We start from the raw sequence: 6883 nt of genomic DNA, 5'->3' as shown, positions 1-6883 counted from the left end.
GCGGGGATTGAACCCGCCTGGCCCACATGGGCCGACCCCCACCGGGCAGCCCCATATGGCGGCACGTCATAACCAACCCAAAACATCAATAAAATAAATGTAGCATGCCCAAATTATGAAACGCCTTAATCCAAACGTGCCCAAATTATATTATGTAACCACAACTTAAATGCGCCATTTACATATATCGCACCAACGATTACGCTAAAACAAATTAACTACGTGCCATTTTGGCAGGGTCAGGATTTGATCCCCCGACCTTCTCTCAGAAAACTTCTCAATTTACCACTACGCCATAATACCACATGTGGTAAACACCGCCAACAAAATAATACTTAAACTCTCATGTCCCGAGTGCGCGGAGGCATAGGAGAGCATAGAAATTGAGACAATATTTTTTTATTAATTTGCAAGTGGAACCATGAGCCTAGAGAATGGGCAGGCAGAACCATGATTGAGCTCAATTTTCAGGAGGATGAAATCTTGCCAGTGTCCAAATTGGACAAACTTTATGTCAATCCTACACCTCTCAGTAAGACGAACTTGATGCTGTAGACATAATTTTGATCTGATCAGCAAATCTTCAGATGACCCGAAGGACAGAATCTTTGAGGAATATAGGGGGAATCTAAAATATTCTTGTAGCCCCAAATTTCCACTTTGTCAGAATTTAGAAATTTGGAAGTCAATTTTACACTATTCGACACCACAAATTTGATGGTGTAATTAGATTCCCATCTGATCATTCCATTTTTCGGCCACTTTTGAAGTGGAGTACAGGTGTCAACATTCAATGTGTGAGCAGTTAAAAAAATGACTAAAACGACTGTTATGACCTAGAAACTGAAACAGGACTGCAAATGACTTTTAAGACTTGATTTTGATGAACAGGCCTGAGCTAGCAGTGCAAAGCATGAGGGGGATGAATGAAAAAATCCCTTCCGACAGATTTATGGCATGCTCCTAACGGAATGCAACTGATCGAGCGAGATGGGATACCTAAAAATGAAATGCAAAAAGAGTTTTGATCTCTGACAGAGGGATGACCAAACCAACTCTAACAACTGCTACAACACATTATCACTGCCAATAACCTTACAGGAGGAGTGAAAAGGGATATTTTCTAGAAGAGTTAAAGAAAGGCAAGGCTCCTACTTTAAATGGGGAAGTAAAGAAGTCATAAGATATAGAAGCATGGTTGCTTGGGATGAAGAAATTATTCATATTCCATCATTACTTTAAGAACATGAAAGCAAAGATAATGACCTTAATTCTCAAGGGAAAAAAAATATTTGGTGGGAAGATGTTAAGCATGTCAAAGGCATCATAGAGAGGAGTTGACTTGGGATGAGTTTGAAATACTCTTCAGGAAGAAGTACCTATCTGAGAGGTATTATGATAGAGGGGTCAAGGAGTTTTATGAGCTCAAGATGGGTTCCATGACATATGAAGAGTATAGGACCATATTTCTAGAGCTACTAGGACATGTTCCATATCTCAAGTATTTGAACAGAAAAATCCAAAGGTTAATTACTTGATTTCCATTATCATTCAAATATAATATTTATTTTTATGAGCCTGAATAATTGGAGGAAGCTATAAAAAAGTTAAAGCATTGCTATGAGCATTCAAAGTGCAAGCCTCAGTTCAAGCATGACTGGAAGGGTAATGAAAAGACTAAAGGAAAAAGGGCTCAAGGAACAAGGAAGATATTAGGATGCAGGTGACAAGGAAAATGTGGCACCTCATAAGTTTATTGCAACTGAGAAAGTAAAGGGGTCTCAGCTGGTGGAGCAGCAAAATAAAGGAAATGGAAGAGAACCATTTCGGTGTTGAACATGTGGTGGAGATAATTTCATGAGATATTTCCCTTTGTATCAGATTTATAGTTCTCAAGATGCGCATACAGCTGGGGATATAGCTCAGAGCATTCCTTGGATCTATGTAGTAGTGGATAACATGCATGCAGATAATTTCGCATCCATCACTGAGTTGGAAGGTGGAACCAAAGGGAGAGTTACAACTAGAGCCTTAATTAATCTTGCAACAAAATAAGCTAATGATTTAGGACCAAGTAATACAAAAATTAAAAGTGAAGAGAAACACTTTGGGCCGAGGATGCTACATGGAAGATGGTTGATCAGATGCAGGAATAATAGTTGGTTTCAAATTATAGTTGAATTCGTCAAGGGAACTGGAATCCCTTGAAAGATGATATGTGCAGGTTTCCCATTGTAGGGCAACATACCAGGTGTAATAAGTCAAGGTAATTGGTATATTGTTATATTTATTAATGGATTGACAATTGTGTGTTTATGGAAGTATGATGCAAGGAATTGCATTTAAAAATAGATTTCCATATATCTTGAAGAAGGTTGAAGCAAAAATTTTATTATTGAGCCCTTGGAAGCACTGGGAACTCATGGGGGTTGAGTCATGGTGTATGTTGAAAGTTTTGTTCTTTCAGTGTTTTGTGATTTGTTTGTGCTTTATTTGTGGTTTTGAATGTGACTGGTACATGTCCATGCCACTTTGTTTACAATGTTGTATTGTTGTTTGGATTTCTATGTTTTCTCATCCTATATGCTTGTTATTTACTTTTATGTATCTTAGGAATTGATTGGGGAAATCGAGCTTAGGGAGAGCTGAGTAGTACCCAGTAGGTAGTATAAGACTCGAATGAAGCCTGACACATGAATAAAAGGAAACTAAAGGCTATAATATGATATCCAATTGGGTTGGTTGGGCCCATTATGGTACATGGATAGTGATGAGACAATTATGAGAAAGGTAACAAGAAAGGTAAAGTAAATGGGATTGAGGTAACAAATGTCTAGGCTAAGTTGGGAATTGTTGTTTCCAATGTTGTGCATGATTTGCACGGATGAAGGGAGTTTTATTAACCTTGACCTTATGAACACTAGTAATTATGTGGTGATCATGATTATGCTAATTCTCTCTCTCTCTCTCTCTCTCTCTCTCTCTCTCTCTCCCTCTCTCTCTCTCTCTCTCTCTCTCTCTCTCTCTCTCTCTCTCTCTATATATATATATATATATATATATATATATATATATGTTTGTGTGTGTGTGTGTGTGTGTGAATGCCATTTTCTAACAGGGGCATTAGGGATTATTCTTGTGGAAGAATCATTGTTTTATGTAGGTGAATGGCATGAAAAGGTTCATGGTTTATATGGAATCAAGTGATAAGAGTAGCCCTGGAAGAAATATGAGGTTAGTATCATGTGGATATGATTTGATATTATCTACCTATAACTATTTCTATGTTTCTGTTACGATAGGAAATGTTGAATGATACATTAGCAAAATGGAAGCAATGTGATCTATGGCATGTTAAGATAAGCATGGATAGTGGAAAGAGCCAAAGAACTAGGACTTGGGTTTTGGACACACAAAACAAGGCATGGGAAATACTCTGGAGGCAAGGTTTCTTGGTAGATACAGTGTGGTCTCTGGATGTGCAGTACAATTGTTGTGTACATGTTATGTTGTGTAGATGTTGTACTGAGTCATGTGTATTGTGTAGTCATTGTGTTGTGACATGTATATTCATTGTGTTGTACTTTGTGTATGTATATGTGTTGTGTTATACACTGTGTATGTGTATGTGTATGTGTGTGAAGGGGATTGGTTCTTAGGTTCCCTAGAAGTTGTGGGCTGGGATAAGATCTCTGGAGCCTTGTAACAACTTGGGTTCCCTGGAGGATGTGGGTTGGAGCCTTGTAACAACTTGGGTTCCTTGGAGGCTATGGGTTGAGAGATTAGTCCTTGTAGCCTAGAAACCTTTGGAAGAGGCAAAATCTTGAGTTTCTAATATTGAGGGTAGAGGTAGTATATGTCATTCAACCAGCTCAAAAAATAGAAGAAAGAGATAGATCAACGACTTAAAACATAGCCTATTTGAGGGGAAACCTCCTTTACATTACACAAATGAACAATTATTGGATGATACAAATGACAAGATCTCCTTTCTATATATAGGAGTCTAAGGGGTCACAATATAATCAGGATGACATAACAATAATAATGTAAGGGCACAATAATAACAATAGGGGGTACAATGACAATAATAATAAGGGAATACACTAGTATTATAGGGACCTAACATGCCCATCCCCTTCAAAAAAGTGTTTTCCTCAATGCTTGAGCAGTTATGGCTGCTTCTGTATAAAATTATCATCCTCCCATGTATAATGTTTAGCCGGTAAGTTATTCCACTTGATAAGATACTTTGAAATTGATCTATTTCGCAGCTGTCGAGTTCTTGTTTCTGTGATTGCTTCAGGTTCCAATATTATTTTTCCTTCCTCATCAAGCTCTGGAAATATTTTTTGAACTGTGATCTTGTCACCTATGACCTTATTTAAGCATGAAACATGGAAAACTGGGTGCACTCGGGAATATGCAAGAAGTTCCAATTTGTATTCCATAGTACTAATCTTTTGCAACACCTTGTACGGACCATAATACTTTGGTGATAATATATTATCCTTCATAGCATGCTTGAGGGACATTTGTTTGTATGGTTGTGGATGTTGAAATACCGAGTCACCTACATCAAAACCTCTTTCACTATGATGTTGATCTGCCTATTGTTTCATTCTATTCTGCGCCAAAGTGAGGTTATCCTTTAAGATTTGGAGAACATTTTGTTGATGCTCGATGTGATCTTCCACTACTTGAACCTTAGAATTTCCTCTTAAATATGATGTGATGGATGATGGATGATATCCATAAAGTGCCATAAATGGGGTCATTTTTGCTGCAATATGGAAGGAAGTTTTATACCACCATTCAACGAGAGGCAACAATTTGACCCATTATGTTTGTTGATCAGATACAAAGCAATAGAAATATCGTTCCAAACATTTGTTCACTATCTCAGTTTTCCCATCAGATTGGGGATTATAAGATGAGCTATTAGCTAAATGAGTACCCAGACAAGAAAATAATTATGTCCAAAAATTTCTAGTGAAAATAGGATCTCTCTCACTTACAATAATCTTTGGGTTTCCATGTAGTTTTTGCATTGTTTCCATAAATGCAGTAGCAAATGTATTGGTTTTAAATGGATGAGATAATGCACAAAAGTGTGCTTACCTGGTATGTCTATCAACTACCACCATGATGAAACTCTTTCCTTCGAACATGGGTAAACTTGTGATAAAATCCATTGAAACCTCCTCCCAACATTTACTTGGAATGGATAAAGGTTGTAATAGACCCGTGGTCTTAATTTTCTCAACTTTATTTTGTTGGGAAACCAAACATTCGACAAAAAACTTCCGAATATTAGATTTAATGCCATCCAAAAAAAAATCCTTCTTAACCCTGTGGTAAGTTTTAAAAAATCTTGAATTCCCTCCTAAGGGAGATGTGTGCAATTCCCTAATAATCTTTTGTTTGATTTGGGAATTATTACAGAGCTATAAGCGATCTTTGTACCATAACAAATCATTTTTCTAGCTAAATGTATCATACGTATTAGGATCTTGTTGCAACCTTTGAATGAGTGCCCACATTTCTTTGTCATTATTCCATTCATCCCTTGCTTAGTTTATCCAATCTGATTGGATAATAGAAATGGCACAAAGAAATGCTTCCACATCCTCATCCTTTCTTGAGAGTGCATCTGCAACAACATTTTGCTTCACTTTGTTGTAGATGATTTCAAAGTCATAACCTAACATCTATGTGACCCATTTTTGCTACTCTTCTGAAGATAATATTTTTTCTAAAAAGTATTTAAGACTATTATGATCTCTTTTTACTTTGAAGTGTCTTCCCATTAGGCAAGGTCACCATTTCTTAAGTGCATGTAGTATTGCCAACATTTACTTCTCATAAATATCTTTGTGTAAATATTTTCCTTTGATTGGAGGAATTTTCAAAGCAATGGTTCTTTCTTCTTGCATTAAAACAACACCAGTTCCATTTCCTGAGGCATCACATTCCACAATAAAGATTTTTGTGAACTTTGGCATAGCTAAGATCGTTGCTTGGCACATTGCTTCTTTAAGATGTGCAAAGGCCTTCATTGCTTTTGGAGTCCAAGAAAATGCATGTTTATTCAGTAATGTTGTTCGAGGTGCTGCTATTCTCCCATAATTCTTAACAAAATTGTAATAATACCATGTCAACCTGAGAAATCCTCGTAGATGATTTATGGATGTGGGGATTTTCCATTCCTTAATGGTTTTAATTTTTCTATGGTATACCTTAATACCGTCATGAGATACAATATGACCCAACTATTCCACCTCTTCTACTCCAAAGAAACATTTGGAGGTTTTTGCATATAAATGTTTCTCCTCCAATAGTTTGAGCACTCTGTCAACATGTTGAACATGATTCTTCCAAGATTTGTTGTAGATTAATATATCATAAAAAAATATTAACACAAATTTTCTAAGGGTGGGTTTGAAAATGGAATTCATCAAACCTTGAATGTAGAAGGTGCATTGGTAAGTCCAAAAGGCATGCACGAAAATTCATAATGACCCTCATGACTTCTAAATGTTGTTTTCAGAATTTCTCCAATCTTCATTTTGATTTGATGATATCTTGAGCGAAGGTTTAACTTGGTGAACTAAATTTATCCATGCAATTCCAATAATTCATAAATGATAGGAGTGGGGAATTTATCTTTAATAGTTAGCTTGTTGAGCTCCCTATAATCTTGACACATGTGCCATAATCCATCCTTCGTGTGCACCAATACTACTGGAGAAGAGAAAGAATTTAAACCTCTAGCGTTTCTACAACCATACATTCAATTTCACTCTTTTAGGCATGGATATATCTTGAAGGCCCGATGTTTGGAGGAACACTTCCTAGAATCAAATGAATATCATGATAATGA

This window comes from Pinus tabuliformis, chromosome 6, assembly GCF_031772625.1.
Source record: "Pinus tabuliformis cultivar Carrire ecotype Pingquan chromosome 6, CPIR1, whole genome shotgun sequence".
In the NCBI taxonomy this organism is placed as follows: domain Eukaryota; kingdom Viridiplantae; phylum Streptophyta; class Pinopsida; order Pinales; family Pinaceae; genus Pinus; species Pinus tabuliformis.
This window is presented reverse-complemented; position numbering follows the sequence as displayed.